The sequence below is a fragment of the Symphalangus syndactylus genome, chromosome 4 (assembly GCF_028878055.3).
Source record: "Symphalangus syndactylus isolate Jambi chromosome 4, NHGRI_mSymSyn1-v2.1_pri, whole genome shotgun sequence".
Lineage (NCBI taxonomy): Eukaryota > Metazoa > Chordata > Mammalia > Primates > Hylobatidae > Symphalangus > Symphalangus syndactylus.
In genome coordinates this window covers 111,986,680-112,008,317 of record NC_072426.2, presented here as the reverse complement: position 1 = coordinate 112,008,317, position 21,638 = coordinate 111,986,680, and positions in this window count along the sequence as shown.

Genomic DNA, 21,638 nt, shown 5'->3' with positions numbered 1-21,638 from the left:
TTGTATAAGGTGTAAGGCAAGGTTCCAGTTTCAATTTTCTGCATATGGCTAGCCAGTTTTCCCAGCATCATTTATTTAACAGGAGAGCCTTTCCCCATGGCTTGCTTTTGTCAGGTTTGTTGAAGATGAGATGTTGTAGATGTGTGGTGTTATTTCTGAGGTCTCTGTTCTCTTCCCTTGTTTTATATGTCTGTTTTGGTATAGTACCATGCTGTTTTGGTTACTGTAGCCTTGTAGTACAATTTGAAGTCAGGTAGTGCGATGCCTCCAGCTTTGTTCGTTTTGCTTAGGATTGTCTTGGCTATATGGGGTCTTCTTTGATTCCATATGAAATTTAAAGTAGTTTTTTCTAATTCTGTGAAGAACGTCAGTGGTAGTTTGATGAGAACAGCATTGAATCTATAAATTACTTTGGGCAGTATGGCCATTCTCACGATATTGATTCTTCCCATCCATGAGCATGGAATGTTTTTCTATTTGTGTCCTCTCTTATTTCCTTGAGCTTGGTTTGTAGTTCTCCTTGAAGAGGTCCTTCACATCCCTTGTAAGTTGTATTCCTAAGTATTTTATTCTCTTTGTAGCAATTGTGAATGGGAGTTCATTCATGATTAGGCTCTCTGCCTGTCTATTGCTGGGGTAAAGAAATGTTTGTGATTTTTGCCTGGGTGCGGTGGCCCACACCTATAATCCCAGCACATTGGGAGGCTGAGGTGGGCAGTTCATGAGGTCAGGAGTTCGAGACCAGCCTGGCCAATATGGTGAAACCCGTCTCTACTAAAAATAAAAAAAAAAATTAGCCGGGTGTGGTGGCATGCACCTGTAGTCCCAGCTACTTGGGAGGCTGAGGCAGAAGAATGACTTGAACCCAGGAGGCGGAGCTTGCAGTGAGCCGAGATTGCGCCACTGCACTCCAGCCTGGGTGACAGAGCAAGACTCCATCTCGAAAAAAAAAAAAAAAAGTTTGTGATTTTTGCACATTGATTTTGTATCCTGAGACTTTGCTGAAGTTGCCTATCAGCTTAAGGAGTTTTGGGCTGAGATGATGAGGTTTTCTAACTTTAGAATCATATCATCTGCAAACAGAGACAATTTGACTTCCTCTCTTCCTATTTGAATACACTTTATTTCTTTCTCTGGCCTGACTGCCCTGGCCAGAACTTCCAATACTATGTTGAATAGGAATAGTGAGAGAGGTCATCCTTGTCTTGTACCGTTTTCAAAGGGAGTGCTTCCAGCTTTTGCCCATTCAGTATGATATTAGCTATGGGTTTGTCATAAATAGCTCTTATTATTTTGAGATATATTCCATCAATACCTAGTTTACTGAGAGTTTTTAACATGAAGGGATGTTGAATTTTATTAAAGGCCTTTTCTGCATTTATTGAGATAATCATATGGTTTTTGTCTTTGGTTCTGTTTATGTGATGGATTACATTTATTGATTTGCATATGTTGAACCAGCCTTGCATCCCAGGGATGAAGCTGACTTGATCATGGTGGATGTTTTTTGATGTGGTGCTGGATTCAGTTTGCCAGTACTTTGTTGAGGATTTTTGCATCAATGTTAATCAGGGATGTTGGCCTGAAGTTTTTTTGTTGTTGTTGTTTCTCTGCCAGGTTCTGGTATCAGGATGATGCTGGCTACATAAAATGAATTAGAGAAGAGTCCCTCCTTTTCAATTGTTTGGAATAGTTTCAGAAGGAATGGTACCACTCCTGTTTGTACCTCTGGTAGAATTCAGCTGTGAATCTGTCTGGTCCTAGGTTTTTTTTTTTTTTTTGATTGGTAGGCTATTCGTTACTGCCTCAATTTCAGAACTTGTTATTGGTCTATTCAGGGATTCAGCTTCTTCCTGGTTTAGAGTTGGGAGGGTGTATGTGTCCAGGAACTTATACTTTTCTTCTCAATTTTCTAGTTTATTTGTGTAGAAGCGTTTATAGTATTTTCCGATGGTAGTTTGTATTTCTGTGGTGTCAGTGGTGATATCCCTTTTATCATTTTTTATTGTGTCTATTTTATTTTTCTCTCTTTTTTTATTACTCTAGCTAGTGGCCTATTTTGTTAATTTTTTCCAAAAATGAGCTCCTGGATTCATTGATTTTTTTGGAGGCTTTTTCATGTTTCTATCTCCTTCGATTCTGCTCTGATCTTAGTTATTTCTTGTCTTCTGCTAGCTTTTGGATTAGTTTGCTCTTGCTTCTCTAACTCCTTTAATTGTGATGTTAGGGTGTCAGTTTGAGATCTTTCTGGCATTCTGATGTGGGCATTTAGTGCTATAAATTTCCCTCTTAACACTGCTTTAGCTGTGTCTCAGAGGTACTTGTACATTGTCTCTTTGTTCTCATTCATTTCAAAGAACTTGATTTCTGCCTTAATTTTATTATTTACCTAGGAGTCATTCAGGAGCAGATTGTTCAATTTTCATGTAATTGTGTGGTTTTGAGTGAGTTTCTTAATCTTGAGTTCTAATTTGATTGCACTGTGGTCTGTGAGACTGTTTGTTATGATTTCACTTCTTTTGCTTTTGCTGAGCAGTGTTTTACTTCCAATTATGTGGTCAATTTTAAAATAAGTGACATGTGACACTGAGAAGAATGTAAATTCCGTTGATTTGTCATGCAGAGTTCTGTAGATGTCTATTAGGTTCACTTGATCCAGAGCTGAGTTCATGTCCTGAATATCCTTGTTAATTTTCTGTCTTGTTGATCTGCTAATATTGACAGTGGGATGTTAAAGTCTCCCGCTATTATCGTGTGGGAGTCTGAATCTCTTTGTAGGTCTGTAAGAACCTGTTTTATGAATCTGGGTGCTCCCGTATTGGGTACATATATATTTAGAATAGTTAGCTCTTCTTGTTGCATTGATCCCTTTACCATTATGTAATGCCCTTCTTTGTCTTTTTTGCTGTTTATTGGTTTAAAGCCTGTTTTGTCAGAGACTAGGATTGTAACCCCTGCTTTTTTTTTTTTTTTTTGCTTTCTATTTGCTTGATAAATTTTCCTGCATCCCTTTATTTTGAGCCTATGTGTGTCTTTGCATGTGAGATGGGTCTCCTGAATACGGCACATCAATAGATCTTGACTCTATCCAATTTGCCAGCCGGTGTCTTTTAATTGGGGCATATAACCCATTTACATTTAAGGTTAATATTGTTATGTGTAAATTTGATCCTGTCATCATGATGCTCTCTGGTTATTTTGCACACTAGTTGATGCAGTTTCTTCATAACATCATTAATCTTTATATTTTGGTGTGGTTTTTGCAGTGGTTGCTACTGTTTTTTTTCTTTCCATATTTAGTGCTTTCTTCAGGAGCTCTTGCGATGTAGGCATGGTGGTGATGAGTTCCCTCAGTATTTGTTTGTCTGTAAAGGATCTTATTTCTCCTTTGTTTATGAAGCTTAGTTTGGCTGGATATGAAATTCTGGGTTGAAAATTCTTTTCTTTAGGAATGTTGAATATTGGCCCTCTTTTCTGGCGTGTAGGGTTTCTGCTGAGAGGTGTACTGTTAGTCTGATAGGCTTCCCTTGTAGGTGACCTGGCTTTTCTCTCTGGTTCCCTTTAACATTTTTCCTTCATTTCAACCTTTGAGAATCTGATAATTTTGTGTCTTGGGATTGATCTTCTCATGGACTATCTTAGTGGTGTTCTCTGTATTTCCTGAATTTGCATGTTGTCTTGTCTTGCTAGGTTGGGGAAATTCTCCTGGATAGCATCCTGAAGTGTGTTTTCCAGCTTGTTTCCATTATCCCTGTCTCCTTCATGACTGCAATCAATTTTAAGTTTGGTCTTTTTGTGTAGTCCCATATTTTTTGGAGGCTTTGTTAGTTCTGTTTCATTATTTTTTCTCTAATCTTGTCTGCATGCCTTATTTCAGCAAGACAGTCTTCAAACTCTGATATCCTTTCTTTCACTTGGTTGATTCGGCTATTGATACTTGTGTATGCTTCTCGAAGTTCTTGTGCTGTGTTTTTCAGCTCCACCAGGTCATTTATGTTCCTCTCTAAACTGGTTATTCTAGTTAGCAGCTCCTCTAACCTTTTATCAAGGTTCTTAGCTTCTTTGCATTGGGTTAAAACATGTTCCTTTAGCTTAGAGGAGTTTCTTATTACTCATCACCTGAAGCCTACTTCTGTCAATTTGTCCATCTTATCCTCCATCCAGTTCTTCACCCTTGCTGGAGAGACATTGCGATCATTTGGAGGAGAAGAGACACTCTGGCCTTATGGGTTTCAGTATATTTTCATTGATTCTTTCTTATCTTCATGAATTTGTCCAGGTTTGATCTTTGAGGCTGCTAACCCTTGGATGGGGTTTTTGTGGGGACTTTTTTGTTCTTGTTGATGCTGTTTTTGTTGCTTTCTGTTTGTTTGTCTTTCAAAGGTCAGGTCCCTTTTCTGTAGGGCTGCTGTGGTTTGTTTGGGGTTCAATTCAGGCTCTATTCATCTGGTTTGCTCCTGTGCCTGGAGATGCCACTGAAAGAGGCTGGAGAATAACAAAGATGGGTGTCTTCTCCTTCTTCTGGGATCTCTGACCTCAAGGGGCACAAACCTGATGCCAGTAGGATCGCTTCTGTATAGGGTTTCTGACAACCCTTGTTGAAGGGTCTTGCCTATTTGGGTGGCATAGGGAACAGGACCCATTTAACAAAGCACTTTGACTGTCCCTCGATGGAGGTGGTGTGCTTTGCTGGGGGGATACTCACTCATCTGGGCTGCCTTGATTCCTCAGAACTACCAGGAGGAAAGGGTAATTCTGCTGGTCCGCAGAGACTGTGGTGACCCCTCCCCCTAGGGGCTCAGGCCCAGGGAGCTCAGGGTTCTGTCACTGAACCTCTGGCTAGAGTTGTTGGCTTTCCTGCAGGGAGGCCCTGCCCAACGAGGAAGGATGAGTCAGGGTCAGGCCTGAAGAGGTGCTCTGGCTGCAGTCTGCCACAGCTGGTATGTTGGGCTGTGGGGCACACCTCTTGGAATCAAGCTGTCCAGCCTCCCTGGCTCCAGCAGGGGAAAAGCATGGATTGGATCTATAGAAATGGATGCTGTCCTTCCCCCACCCAGGGAGCTTAGCATGTTAGGCAGTTATGAGTCCCAGTACTGACTGCTGCCCCTCCCACAAGGAGCTTAAAAGGCTTAGACATCAGGCAGCCACAGCTGTGGTGCTGATCCCCCTCCCCCAGAAAACTCAGCAGGCTTAAGCAGATTCTAGCTAAGAGGCTGTTGAGAATCTACATGCCTCCAAGTTTGGGACCCTAGGCCTCAGTTGCATGGATTCACCAGTGGGATCTTCCGATCTATGGGTGGCATGGTTCCATGGAAAAAGCATGGTTTCCCTGGCTGGGTAGCATGCTTACTCACCACCTCCCTTGGCTAAGGGGTGGGGGTTCCCCTGCTCCATGTGGCTCTCAGGTGGGCCACTGCACCACACTGCTCTTCTTTCCTCTCCGTGGATCATGCCAGCTGCCTAGTCAGTTCTGATGAGAGAACCTGGATACTTTGGTTGCAGTACAGGATTCACAGCTATTATGGTTCTTTTCTATGGGAGCCTCTGATCACCACTGCTTCTAGTCAGCCATCTTGGCCCTGGCCCACTGAAGGTGTTTTTCTAGACCCTAATTTTATTTCTTAAATTTTTTTTTCATTGCTAACTTGAAAATATAATAAAATTATATCATTTTTGGTTTGCTTCGGGATGCTCTCATATTAGTATTTAAGCAACATTTTCAGAAAAATAATATGGTTATGGGACTATACGATGAAATTGGCCTATGTAAAGACTGAGATGCCGCTCAGTCATTCAAATTAATAGCATTATTGCTTCTAGTTGAGATAAACAGAATTCATTAACTCCTGCCAAGTAGGAGCAATTTCTGTAGTTTTATTTTTAAACTTCTCAAAGGCGAGTGACCTAATGGTTTCACATGTTTGTGTTATTACGCTTTTATTACAGGAAACATTTTTACACTTACATTATTAATAGAATTTTTGTCTAATTATGAAGGCATATTAGTGGGTCTTAAATGTTTCCTAAAATGTCCCTAATTTTAGACATAGCCTAGTGATTATTTTTTGTTTTCTTGTTTATTCAGTGTCAAGTACCTACTTAAATGGGCACTGGATATGTAGTGCCAACTAACTAAATACTTCTAGGATTCCATTTGCATCTTATTTGTGAACACCTATTACATGCCAGTCACTGCTTTCTGGCAGTAGAGATATAACCATAGAGAAGATGTAGTTGCTTCTTATTAGGATGTTACTTATTAGGATGTTCTATGTGGCTTGCCCTGGACAGAGTGACAGAGTACTAAATGACACCCTACTACTCTTCTCAATAGAAGAATGTACAAATATCCTGCATTCTAGGGTAGAGACATATGTAAATGATTATCATAAACATGAAATGCATTAAACTAGGGTTTATATAAATTTATACATTGCTTGCAGGATAGAAAATGACCTGTGGTTTAAGTAGGGTTGATAGAAGTTATTTGAGCAAGGCTGTCACAGAAGAGTAGACATTTACCCAGTAGAGTGGAAGACCCAAGTGTGAACAGCTATAGTGTGTCTTTGTAAGGTTGCATAGCCAGCAGGGAATGCAGAGCATGGGCTGGGATATGGGGACCGCTGGTGGTGAGTGTGCAAGGCAAGGATCAGATTAGCAGGAACTTCATATCCTATACCAAATATGATGGTACTTGTAATTTCAGTAAACCTTTCCAGCCCTTTGAGAATTGTTTTCATTTCTATTTACCTTATCTCAGTTTTGTGCGCTTTTGAGTTTTTGCTAATGTTGTTGCTTTGTGAAAGAAAACCCCCATAGAGAGGAATTTTCTAGTGAAGGGTTTAAATGCCCTGGGGCAAGCTGGAGTGGGCAAAGCTCATTGAGCTTATGGTATTCAAAGCACACACATGATTTAATAGTTAGGAAATGTGCCCAGGAACAGGAAGCACTAAAATACTGAGGGATGGATGCTGAAGTTTCTGCCTGTACTTGCAGGACATTTGCTATCTTGGGAAGTGGGAGAAAGTACTAATAAAGGATGCTGGTGGAATTCTCTGTTTCAGACTGTCATCCTGAGGAGTGTAATGAAGCATACAATCAAGTTGTTAGAGTTTGAAAAGGTTAAAGCAGCTTCAGGGATCACTATTTGTGCTTCTTGGGTACTGGAACGTCATGCCAGTAATAAGCGATATGCAAGCCAAAGACAAAGAAGCAATTAGTTCTCTGCATTGGCGAAAGGCTGCCCAGCTACAGAGTGGATGGGGAAGGCTGTGAATTCTTTTCCTTTGAGGTTGAACTGAGTCACAAAGACTCAAGCCAGTGGTGAGTAAATCTTGTCAGCCTGTCAGCAGCATTTATTGGGTTTCCACCATTTGCTTATCATATAATTAGGTCTAAACAAGTCCTCAGAAGTTTAGAATACATGTTCTATGATGTCAGTAAGTAGCTTGGAGTCAGTAGCCTAACCAAAGTGTACTATGCTTTTGTCAAGACTTAGATTTGGAGTAGACTATATATCTTACAAAACAATACTTCTGACTTGATCAGCAGCAACGAAACTACGAGGGTAGGTAATTTCATGTTGACCATACATCTCTTTCAAGTTGTTGAAATGTTTATATATTTCACCAATGATTTTGGTGCTTCTGGGATTCCAATTCCATTTTATTTGTGAACACCTATTATATGCCAGTCACTGCTTTCTGGCAGTAGAGATATAATGGTAGAGAAGAGTTAGTTGGTTCTCTTCAGAATGTTACTGTCTATGGGTCTTGCCATAGACAGAGTGACAGAATGCTAAACGATACCCTGGTACTCTTCCCACTAGAGAAAACACAGGAGGAATATCTCTGGCAGATCCACCACTGAATCTGTAGAGAACAATCTCTTAAGGCATGGCAGACTCAGAATCCTAGGAGTAGTGGGGCTAGATGGGGGCTCCTCCCTACAGTTGTTGATCTTGTAAAACCTTCTACTTCTCTAACTTTAAAGTATACGTAAATCACTGTGGGATCTTGTGAAAATGAAGATTCTTATTCTGCAGATCTGGGATGAATCCTGAGATTGTGCATTTCTTCTAGGTGATACTGATGGTTCTGCTCTGTAGACCAAAACTCAAAAAACTCCCATTGCATGGAAATATCCTTAGACAAACACTTGACTATGCTATAAACAACTTCAAATCAGTTTTTTTAATTAATAATACATAATGTGGTAAAGTAATAAGGAAAAAATATCCTGGCAAGGTAGAAATATGTAGTCTCAGAAATACAGTAATGTGGAAGTGACCTTTCTGAGAAAATAAATCTTGGGGAGGAAACTACAATGAAAGAAGCAAGCAATGTTTTCAATCAGCATTAAAATATGAATGCAGATGAGGCATGTAGCCTGAAGATAACAGTAGATAAATAGCATTTTTTACTCTGGAATTATAAATTATCTTTCATGCCAGCAAACGTCTGTGTTTTCCTGGGTTTCTTGGTTAGTATAGCTTACTGAAAGGGAAACATAGAATGTGTAAGCTTTTAAAAGGTAGCAGAAATCATGAGAGCTGCAAAGTCTTCACTAGTATTTGTGCTACTGAGCAAATTTATTATTTGATTCACCTATCCCAAGTTGACACCCTTGGGGGAGGGGAAAGTAGAATTTTTGCAGAGGTAAGTTTCCTAATGACTTTAAAAAATGGGTTTACCTTTGGGACTGTTAGGCCTAATTGTAAATAAATTCTTGCTGCATTCACATCAGCAGTCCTGGATTAGTTAAGAGCTTTGCTTGTGTGTGCCAAAAACATTTTTCAAAAATGGCTGAAACTGTGTAATCAGCAACTTTGAGTTTGATAGAAAATTACACAGAAATCAGGACCCATTTCTCCTTGTCCTAGCACCCTGCACTCAACTAAATGATGACTCTTCCTCCTAAGGAAATATTCATTATATCTTCTAAATGCTTACAGATTATTACCATGCTTGCATTTGGCACACTGAAGATATTTTGCTCCTTTTCTCTTGTAATCCTTTTTTGTTTTTTTGCATTTTAAATCAGATATCAATACTTCTAGTTCCTGTGATTTTTTTTCCCCTTCGAAGTTACAGCAGCTACTGTTTATAAAGACAAAGTACAAGAAACTTTTTTTCTCTTTTGAATGAAGTCTGGAACTTGCTGAAAATACGTCCTTGTACAATGATTTCAACTTGGCTGACTGCAACACTGGTGTCCACTGAGGGTTGATGCTTTTAGAACTGAATATGAACTCAACTCCCTAAACACATCTGAGAAAGGTCTAAAACCAAATCTTGCTTTAAAATATAGATCGTATCTCTGTGTAGTTGTGTTTCTGTACCTTTTAAAAACATTTCCTTTAGGAGTAGACATCAGTAAACAACAGTGAATAGAACAACAAAAAAATTAAAATATTCTTCAGACCCCTAGGGCAAACACATGTCATTGAAAAAAATCACAATACAGAGAACATGGGTCTAAAAAACATACTATTATCCTATTTTTTCCAACTTTCATAAGGGCAAGAGCCTCTTGTAAATACAGGAAGTTTATATTATTAGTTCACTCTACAGTGATGTTTCTCAAAGTGTGGTACACTAACTTGGAATATTTATTAAAACTGCTGATTCTTGGGCCTAATCCCAGACCTTCAGAATGAAAGTCATTGGATTCTGTATTTTCCGTAATCATCCCTAAGTAAATCTTATGTAACTGAAGTTTGAAAACTATTAGCAAACTTGGTAAGAAAGAAAAGTCTACTTGAAGCTTTCCCTGGGAATAGCAAGGAAGCTCTTTAAAGAAGTCTAGGTATTAATTAGCTAAAAGTGCCGTATATCTACTCATCTCACCCTAAATTTTTTTTCTTTTATTTTTAGTTGACATGTAATTATTTTGTGTATTTATGGCATACAGTGCATACAACGTGTAAGGATCAAATCAGGGTAATTATATCCATCACTTAGTACATTGATCATTTGTTTGAGTTGTGAACATTCAATATTCTCTCTTCTAGCTTTTTGAAAATATACACTAAATTATTGTTAACCATATTCACTCTAGAATGTTAAATAACACTAGAACTTATTCCTCCCATATAGCTGTAACTTTGTATGTTAACTAGTCACTCCTTATCTTCCTCTCCTGCCACCTTTCTCATCCTTTAATGATAATAGAGGATAATAATACTGTAATAATAAATATAGCTCATAATATTTCTATGAGCTATATTTTTTAGCTCCCATATGTGCGTGAGAACACACGGTATTTATCTTTTTGTGCCTTTATTTCACTTAACGTAATGTCCTCCAGGCTCATCTTTGTTGCCACAAATGACAGGATTTCATTATTTTAATGGTTGAATAGTCTTCTATTGGGAGTATATACCACATTTTCTTTATCCATTCATCCACTGATGGACATTTAGATTGATTCCATATCTTTGCTATTGTGAATAGTGCTGCAGTAAACATGGGGGTACAGGTGTCCCTTTGACACATTGATTTCCTTTTCTTTGATAAATACCCAGTAGTGGGATTGCTGGATCATATGATATTTTTAGTTTTTGGAGAAACCTACATACCATTGTCCATAATGGCTATAGTGGTCTAATTGGCGCCAATAGTGTTTAAGAGTTCTCTTTTTTCTGCATCCTTACCAGCAATTCTTAATTTTTGTCTTTTTGATAATAGCTTGTCTACCTGGGGTGATGTGATGTTATTTATATATATGTTTAGATATAAATATATTGGTAAATGTAAGTAAAGTGTTTCCCTGAGTTTTGTGAGCTACTCTAGCAAATTAATCAAACCCAAAGAGGGGATCATGGGAACCCCAACTTAAACCCAGTTCAAAAGAAGTTCTGGAGGACGAATATATATATATTTGTCCATGGTTTTTGGCTTATAACTCCCATATCCCTTGTTACCATTTTTTGTTGTAATGAAGCAGAATCTTAGGACTGTATTTAATTGTGGGTGATAAGACCCTCCTTTAAGACAGGGTCTTTCCCCAAACCCTGGAGTAAGAAATGCTGCTCAGAAAGGCCAAGAAGAATCTGTAAAGACAGGCCTTGCTGGGTTTAGATAATACCTTTTATGTCCAGTCACATTTCTACATGGTTGTCAATCATGCCTATCCAATGAAGTCTCCATAAAAGGTAAACGAAGACAGGATTTGGGGAGCTTTCTGATAACTGAACACATGAATATTACCACAGAGTGGTGTATCCAGGAAAGGCATGGGCTCTCCATGCTTCTTCCCACATACCTTGCCTTATAATATCTTTATTAGTCTGTTCTTGCACTGCTATAAAGACATACCTGAGACTGGGTAATTTTAAAGGAAAGAGGTTTAATTGGCCCATGGTTCCATGGGCTCATACAGGCTTCTGCTTCTGGGGAGGCCTCAGAAAACTTACAATCATGGCAGAAGGTGAAGGGGAAGCAGATACATCTTCACATGGCCAGCAGGAGAGAGAGAGAACAAAGGGGGAAGTGCTACACACTTTCAAACAAACAGATCTCATGAGAACTCTATTATGAGAACAGCAAGAGGGGAAGCCGCCCCCATGATTCAATCACCTCCCACCAGGCCTTTCTTCAAACACTGGGAATTACAATTTGACATGAGATTTGGGTGGGGACACAGAGCCAAACCATATCAATATCCTTTATAATAAACTGTTAAATGTGAGTAAATGTTTCCCTGAATTTTGTGAGCTACTCTAGAAAATTAATCAAACCAAAATAGGGAGTCATGGGAACCCCAACCTAAATCCCATTCATCAGAAGTTCTGGAGGCCTGGAGTTGCAACTGGTTTCTGAAGGAGGCAGGACAGTTTTTGGGACAGAGCCCACAACCTGTGTGATCTGACATTATCTCCAGGTAGATAGTGTTGGAATTGAATTGCAGGACACCCATCTGATGTCTGCACAGAACTGATCGTGCACTTGGTGAATTGCTCCCCTCCTCACTCCCCACACATTTTGTCACAGAAGTCTTCATCTGTGTTATGATTGTTGTGGTGTGAAAGTAGAGGAAAAATGTGTTTTTTTTCCAAAGAGATGAGATGGTATCTCATTGTGGTTTTGACTTGCATTTCCCTGATGATTAGTAATGTTGAGCTTTTAAAAATATATTCTGGATATTTGTTCCTTGTTAAAGAAATAGTTTGCAGATATTTTCTCTCATTCTACAGGTTTTGTCTTTGCTTTTTTGTTTTCTTTTGCTGTTCAGAAGCTTTTTAGTTTGTTATAGTCCCATTTGTTTATTTCTGATTTTGTTGCCTGTGCTTTTGAGGTCTTAGCCATAAAATCTTTGCCTAGACCAATGTCCTGAAGTGTTTACGTATGCTTTTTTCTACTAGTTCTATAGTTTGGGGTCTTACATTTAAGGCTTTAATCCATTTTAATGGTGAGGAATAGGGATCTAGTTTTCTTCTTCTGCATAGGGATATTCTATTTTCCCAACACCGTTTATTGAAGAGACTGTCCCAATGTATGCTGTTGGAATCTTTGTAAAAAATTAGCTGACTGTAAACACATAAATTTATGTCTGGGATAACTATACTGTTTCATTGGTCTATATGTCTGCTTTTACATGTTTTATCATGCTATTTTGGTTGATATGACTTTGTAAGGTAATTTCACACTTTGTCAGGTAGTATAATGTCTTCAGTTTTGTTCTTTTTGTTTAGCATTCCTTTGTCTATTCATGTTTTTTTTCTTGTGGTTCTGTACAAACATTAAGAATGCTTTTTCTATTTCTGACACTGATGTTTTGATAGGAATTGCACTAAATTTGTAGATTGCTTTGGGTAGTGTAATCATTTTAACAATATTAATTATTTCAATTCATGAGTATGGAATGTCTTTTCATTTTTGTGTGTGTCCTCTTTAATTTCTTAAATTAGTGTAGTTTTCATTGTAGATATCTTTTAGGTCTTTGGTTACATTTATTCCTAGGTATATTAATTTTTATAGCTATTATAAATGGAATCACTTTCTTGATTTCTGTTTCAGCTAATTCATTATTGGTGTATAAAAATGCTACTGACTTTTGTATGTTGTTTTTGTATTCTACAACCTCACTGAATTTGCTTATTAGTTTTAAGAATTTTTTCATGAAGTCTTTAGGTTTTTCTACATATAATATCATGTTGTGTGCAAAGAACAATTTGACTCCGTTTTTATCAATTTGGATTCCCTTAATTTTATTCTCTTGCCTAATTGCTTTGGTTAAAACTTCCAGTATTCTGTTGAATAAAAGTGGTGAAAGTGGACATACCTTGTTTTGTTCCAGTTCTTAGAGAAGAGTCTTTCAGCTTTTCCCCATTCAGTATGATGTTATATCTGGGTTTGTCATATATGGTCTTTATTGTGTTGAGGTATATTTCTTCTATGCTTAATTTGTTGAGTTTTTATCATGAAAGCATGTTGAATTTTTTCAAATGCTTTTTCTTCATTTATTGAGATGATTATATGGTTTATTTCCATTCCATTAATGTAATGTATCACATTTACTGATTTGCATATGCTGAACTATCCTTGCATTACTGGGATAAATCTCTTGATTGGGTGTATTATGTTTTTGATATGCTGTTGGATTTGGCTTGCTAGTATCTATTGAAGAGCTTCAAAACTATATTCATGAGGGATATTGTTCTGTTGTCTTTTTTTATTGTGTTTTTGTCTGATTTTTGTATCAGGGTAATGCTGGCCTCATAGGATGAGTTAGTAAGAATTCCTTTATCTTCAATTTTTTGGAATAGTTTGAGGAGAATTGGTATTAGTTCATCATTAAAAATTTGTTAGAATTTCACAGTAATGCCATCTGATCATGGGCTTTCTTTTGCTGGAGGATTTATTATAACTAATTCAATCTCATTTTTCATTATTGGTCCATTCAGGTTTTGTATTTCTTCCTGGTTCAGTCTTGGTAGGTTATGTGTGTCAAGGAATTTATCTATTTTTTCAGGTTTTCTACTTGTTTGGTGTATAGTTGTTCATAATAGTCTCAATGATCCTTTGTGTTTCTCTACTATCAGTTATAAAGTTTTCTTTTTTGTTTCTGATTTTATTTATTTGGGTCTTCTCTCTTTTTTTTCTGAGTTTCATTAATGATTTGTTGATTGTGTTTATCTTTTCAAGAAACAAACTTTTCATTTCATTGACGTTTTGTGCTGTTTTTAAAGTCTCTGTTCTGCTTAGTTTTGTGCTGGCCTTTATTATTTATTTTCCTCTACTAATTTGGGCTTTGAGTTCTTCTTACTCTTCCAGTTTTTTGAGGTACAGTGCATCATTAGGTTGTTTATTTGAAATCTTTCTACTTTTTTGATGTGGGCATTTATTACTATAAACTTCCTTCTTAGTAATGTTTTTAATTCCATAGCTTTTGGTATGAGGTGTTTCCATTTTTGTCTGTTTCAGAATGTTTTTTTCTTCATTGATCCAAAGATCATTCAGGAGCACATTGTTTAATTTTTATGTATTTGTATGGTTTCCAGTGTTCCTTTTGTTATTGATTTCTAGTTTTTTCCACTGTGGTCTGAGAAGATACTTGATGTGATTTCAAATTTTGTATTTGTTGAAATTTGTTTTGTGGGATAACATATCCTGGAGAATGTTCCATGTACTGATGCGAAGTATGTGTATTCTGCAGCTGTTGGATGACATTTTTTGTAAATGGCCGTTAGGTCCATTTGGTCTATAGCACAGTTTGAGTCCAATGTTTGTTGTTTTTTTGCTAGGTGATCTGTTCAATGCTGAAAGTGAGATATTGAAGGCCTCAGCTATTATTGTACTGGAGTTTATCTCATTCTTAAGTTCTAATAATATTTGATATTTGGGCAGTATTGGGTGCATATGTATTTGCTATTGTTTTATCGTCTTGCTGAATAGATCTCTTTATCATAGAATGACTTTGTTTCTTTTTATGTTTTTGACTTAAAGTCTATTTTATGTGATATATGCTTGCTTTTCTTCATACTTTTGTGTTTTTTTTTTCACATGGAATATCATTTTCCATCCTTTCCCTTTCCGTTTGTTTACCTACAGATCAAATGAGTTTCTTGTAGGTAGCAGATAGATGGATCTTGCTTTTTTCTTTCTTTTTTTAAATTCATTCAGTCAGTCTATATCTTTTAATTGGGGAATTCAAATCATTTACCTTTAAGGTTGTCATTTTGTGTGAGGAATTAGTCCTGCTATTTTGTTAGATGGTTTCTGATTGTCTTGCATATAATTTTTTCCTTTCTTCTTCACTTACGATCTTTGCAATTTGGTGGTTTTCTGTGCTAATAATGTTTGATTCTTTTTTATTTCTTATTTGTGCCCCTGTCCTATCAGTAAGTTTTATACTTTTGTGTGTTTTAGTGATGATAGATGGTTGATTGTCCTTTTGCTTCCAGAGGTAGAACTCCTTTAAGTATTTCTTGTAGTACTAGTCTAGTTGTGATGAATTCTCTCAGTTTTTGCCTATCTGGGAAATACTTTATTTCTCCTTCATTTCTGTGGGACAGCTGTGCTGGATATAGTATTTTTGGCTCACAATTATTTTTTCAGCACTTTGAATATATTATCTCCTCTCCTGGTATGTAAAGTTTCTAATAAGAAATCTGCTGTTAGTCTGATGGAGATTCCCTCATATGTGACTTGGTGATATTTCTTTTGCTGTTTTTAGAATTCTGTCTTTGTCTTTGACTTTTGACAGTTTTCCTATAATGTGCCTCAGAGAGGACCTTTTTGGGTTGAAGCTATTTGAAGACCTTTGAGCTTTCTGTATCTAAATGTCTATATGTCTTACAAGACTTGGGACATTTTCAGCTATTATTTTACTAAATAGGTTTTCCATATCTTTTCTCATCTCTCCTGCTGGATTCCCAAAATTCAAATATTTGTTTTCCTGATGGTGCCCCATATGTCACACTGAATTTTCATTCTTTTAAGTTATTTTTTTCTTTGTCTGACTGAGTTATTTCAAAAGACTTGTCTTCAAGTTCAGAAATTATTTGTTCTGTTTGATCTATTATATTGTTGAAGCTTGCAATTATATTTTTATGTCATTCATTGTTTTCTTCAGTTCCAGAATTTGTGTTTGGTTCTTTTTTATGATATTTATCTTGTTGTTAAATTTCTCATTCAGATCATGATTTGTTTTTCTAATTTCTTCATATTGTCTATCTGTATTATCTTGTATCTCGCTGAGATTTCTTAAGATTATTATTTTGAATTCTTTTTAGGCATTGCATAGATTTCCTGTTATTTAGGATCTTTTACTGAAGAATTATTGTGTCCCATTGGGGTGTTGTGTTTCCTTACTTTTTCATGTTTCTTGTGTTTTCATGTCAATATATACACATGTGGTGTAACAGTCACTGATCACATTTTTTTAAAATTATACTTTAAGTTCTGGGGTACATGTACGGAACGTTCAGGTTTGTTACATAGGTATACACGTGCCATGGTGGATTGCTGTGCCCATCAACCCATCACCTATGTTAGGTATTTCTCCTAATGCTATCCCTCCCCTAGTCCCCCACCCCCTGACAGGCCCTGGTGTGTGATGTTTCCCTCCCTGTGTCCACGTGTTTTCATTGTTCAACTCTCACTTGTGAGTGAGAACATGTGCTGTTTGGTTTTCTGTTCTTGTGTTAGTTTGCTGAGAATGATGGCTTCCAGCTTCATCCATGTCCCTGCAAAGGACATTAACTCATTCTTTTTTATGGCTGCACAGTATTCCATGGTGTATACGTGCCACATTTTCTTTATCCAGTCTATCATTGATGAGCATTTGGGTTGGTTCCAAGTCTTTGCTATTGTGAACAGTGGCACAATAAACATACATGTGCATGTGTCTTTTTAGTAGAATGATTTATAATCCTTGGGGTAGACACCCAGTAATGGGATTGCTGGGTCAAATGGTATTTCTAGTTCTAGATCCCTTAGGAATTACCACAGTTTTCCACAGTGGTTGAACTAATTTACACTCCCACCAACAGTGTAAAAGCGTTCCTATTTCTCTACATCCTCTTCAGCATCTGTTGTTTCCTGACTTTTTAATGATCACTGATTTCGTTTTTAAAGAGTAGCTTTTATACGGAAACATCTTTTCCTGTAGATGTATCTATAGTGTCAGTTGGGTAGGGTATTTTGGCTTTGGCTCTGGACGGGTCCTGCAGTGTAGTCTCTGTGTTATTATTTTTTTTCTACTGTAATCAATGTAATCAGTTTCTGGAAGTTCCTCAGTGACTTAGGTTGCAATTGTTTGTGGGGGCTGTGGATCTGCTGGGGAATGGATTACTGGGTGGGCCCGATCTTAGGCCCCTGGGTGGCATGGGTGGATACTGGCTGTGGTGGTCGTGGGCCCTGGATGAGATACCTAAACCACTTCTTGTTGTATATAGGCATGTGCAGTGGTGGCAGAAGCCCCAAATGCACAGTCTTCAAGTTCCCAGGAAATGCATGCAGGCATTGGTGGTAGCAGCAGCAGGCCTTGGGCAGATGTGTCCAGGGGCTCCAGGTGGGCCACATGGGTGTAGTGGTAGCAGTGGGCCATGTGGACCCCTTTTTGGGCTCTTGGGTGATATGGACAGGTGCCAATGACAATGGGCTGAGTGATGACAATGGGCTGAGTGCACTGGTCCATGGGACTCTGGGTGGTGTATGTGGGTTCCTGTGGTGGTGTCAATGGCTTGGATGGGCTGGGTTTTATACCCCTGGGTGGCATGCATGGGTGTGTGGTGGCCTCGTTGCTGGAGGCGGCAGGGTCAATATCCGTGGCAGTGGCCCCAGTCAGGTTATGTTCAGGTTCTGGGGATTTCATGCTTACCTATTCCCTGGGGGCAGCCTCCCTGGGGTACTGGACCATTTGCTCCCTAGGGTGTAGGGAGCTGTGTGGGTTCAGGTGCTAGGGATACAGTCACACTGCTGGGTTTAGTACATAACACAACACTGAAGCCCTCTGAACTGATATTGGGGGGGATGTCATCATGGCCCACCAGGGATGTGGGGGAATGCAGGAGTTGTTGGACCCCAGAGCAGAAAGTAGTCTGTTGTTGGCTCAGACCTCAAAATGGTGTCATTATACAGCTTCTTGGGTCTCAGGGGATGTGGGTGGGACATAGAATGAATTCTCTTTCTGAGACAATGTAGTTGTGTAGACTGCAAGAAGCTCCCTGTACCAGCTCAGGGCAAGTGAGGGCTGAGGTGTTGTCCTGTAGCTAATATTGCAGGCATTGGTGGTGGAAATGTGAACTGTTGGGGATCTCTTGCTTATCTTTTCCTTGCACTAGAGAGTCACTCCTGACTCTGAACCAATCCTTGCCCCAGCTTTTCTTTCCTCTTTATACTGTCATTTTGAGTTTCTATGCGTCAGAGGGTTCCTGTCACTTTCCTGCTGAATTCTAGCATTCTCCTTTGGCACTCTATTCAATGTATTGTTATCTTCTTGCTGTTTTGGTCCTTCTTTGTCGGGGAGGCAAATGTTGGGTGCCTTTAGTCAGCCATCTTGATGGCATCTCTCCCACCCTAAATTTTCACAAACTTTCCCCATATTCAGGTACCCCATGAAAGTTTGTTTCTAAATTCATCAGTTGTTTAAACAGGTAAATAAAAGCGCTGGAACTTCTTTTCAAGTACGTTTCTATCTTAAATCTTGACTTATATTTTGAAAAACATAGTAGAATTTAGTTGAATAATACTACTATTATAATAAACACATATATTTTATAATTATGTGTTTATATATGTATATATAAAACACATATATTTTATAATAAATGTTTACCGAACTGGTTTTCATAGCTTTATTTATTTGTTTTCCAATTGTGTAATAGAACTAACTATTCTCAAACAAAACCTCACATGGAAATTAAATATGTAAAAGAGATAAATATAGATTTTCCTTGGTTGAAGTATGTGTATGTGTGTGTGTGTATGTGTGGTGTATTGGGGATGATGAGGTCCAGAGCCTATTCACTCAGTTACCATTTCATTCTTCTAGAGAGTGTTGGCAAACCATAGCCAGTGGACCAAGCCCTAGCACTTACTGTTTTTATAAACAAAGTTTTATTGAACACAACCATGGCCACTTATCTGCATATTTATATATAGCTGCTTTCATGCTAAAACATTGAAGTTGAATAGTTGAGACAGAGAGCGATTTAGAACAAACTTAAATAAAATATTAACTGTTCCTTTACAAAAAATGTTTGCTGACCACTTTTCTAGAGAGAATAGTTTTGAAATGCATACTTCATTGGCCTTGGGGTTTCTTGAACCCTTGCATGTCATTTGTGTGCACAGTAAGTATTTACTACTCTTTCCAGATTTATTATTTTCTATGTGTTCCATGCCTTGGAAATATAAGAAAACCCTTCATTAGGAGAATGATTCAGCTACTGTAGAGCTGGCCTTGCATCATCTAGTATATTAAGTGATAATAAATGATGCAATGCCTTGTGGGGGATACTTGGGAATTTTTCTTTCCAGTATTTTTCAGTTTGGTTTGATTTTATATTTTCTCAAACAAATGTTTTGGTTTGGTTGATTTTTCCTCACTGAAGATTTTACTGACTATATTTTATGCTAAAATAACATCAATGTTTTCCTTTTTTTCTTGTCTTTAGCTACTTGGAGGTGGATTCTCTCCTTCCATCTCCAACCAATGACTAGAGAAATCTGAGATTTGGAGATAAAGGTGATAGAAAACTCATCTCTCTTTCATGTTTATTTTCCTATGTTAAGAACAGGCAGACGAAAATACATGAATGGTTTTATCAGTAATGGGTCCTAGTGACAAGAAACTACAACTTAATCATTTATATCTCAGAAGGTTTGTTTTAGCTAATCCACATTATATTTCTTTCTTTTTAAAAATTTCAGCTTTTACTTTGGATACAAGGGGTACATGTGCAGGATTGTTACATGGGTATATTGCACCTAGGTACTAAGTATAGTACCCAATAGGTAGTTTTTCAGCCCATCCCCTTTTAATAGTCCACAGGGTCTGTTGTTCCCATGTTTATCCATGTGTGCTCAATGTGTAGGTCCTACTTATAAGTGAGAACATAAAGTATTTGGTTTTCTGTTTCTGCATAAATTCACTTAGGATTATGGCTCCCTCTTCGTTGCTGCAAAGGACATGATTTCATTCTTTTTTATGGCTGTGCAGTATTCTAAGGCATATATGTATCATGTTTTTTTAAATTCAGTCCACCATGATAGGAACCTAGGTTGAGTCTATGTCTTTCCTATTGTGAATAGTGTGCAATGAACATGAGTACATGTGTCTTTTTGATATAATGATCTATTTTCCTTTGGGTATACACCCAGTAATGGGATTACTAGGTCCCATGGTAGTTCTGTTTTAAGTTCTTCAAGAAATCTACAAACAGCTTTCCATAGTGACTGAACTAGTTTGCATATCCCCCAGTCATGTATAGCATTTCCCTTTCTCTGCAGTCTCACCAACATCTGTTGTTTTTTGACTTTTAAATAATAGCCATTCTGACTGGTATAAGATGATATCTCATTGTGGTTTTGACTTGCATCTTTCTAATGATTAGTGACAATGAGTATTTTTTATATGTTTCTTGGCTGCTTGTGTATATTATCTTTTTACAAGTATCTGTTCATGTCCTTTGCCCATTTTTAAAATGGGGTTATTTGCTTTTTGCTTGTTGATTTGTTTAAATCCCTTATAGATTCTGGATACTAGACCTCTGTTGGATGCATAGTTTCAAATAGTTTCTTCCATTGTGTAGGTTGACTGTTTACTCTGTTGATGGTTTCTTTTGCTGTGCAGAGCTCTTTAGTTTAATTAGGCTCCACTTGTCAATTTTCGTTTTTGTTGTAATTGTTTTTAGGGACTTAGCCAAAAATTCTTTGCCAAAGCCAGTGTCAAGAAGAGTATTTCCTAGGTTTTCTTTTAGAATTTGTATAGTTTGAGGTCTTACATTTAAATATTTAATCTTTCTTGGTTAATTTTTGTATATGGTGAAAAGTAAGGGTCTGGTTACATTCTTCTGCATATGCCTAATAAATTTTCCCAGCACCATTTGTTGAATAGGGAGTCCTTTCCCCATTCCTTTTTTTTGTTGGTCTTGTAGAAGATCAGATGGTTATAGGTGTGCGGTTGTATTTCTGAATTTTCTATTTTGTTCCATATGTCTGTTTATGTACCAGTACTATGCTGTTTTGATTACTGTACTTTGTTTTTATACTATACTTTGAATTCGGGTAGTTTGATGCACCTGGCATTGTTCTTTTTGCTTAGAATTTCTTTGGCTATTTAGGCTTTTTTGGTTCCAAAATAATTTAAAATAATTTTAGAATAGTTTTTTTTTCTAACTCTGTGCAGAATGATGTTGGTGATTTAATAGGAATGGTACTGAGTCTGTAAATTGCTTTGGGCAGTATAGTCATTTTTATGATATCAATTCTTCCAATTTTCCATTTATTTGTATCATCTCTAGTTTCTTTCAGCAATGTTTTGTAGTTTCCCTGGCAGAGATCTTTCACCTCCTTACTTAGCTATATCCCTAGGTATTTCATTTTCTTTGTGGCCATTGTGAATGGGATTGTGTCCTTGATTTGATTCTCAGCCTTGACGTTATTGGTGTACAGAAATGCAACTGATTT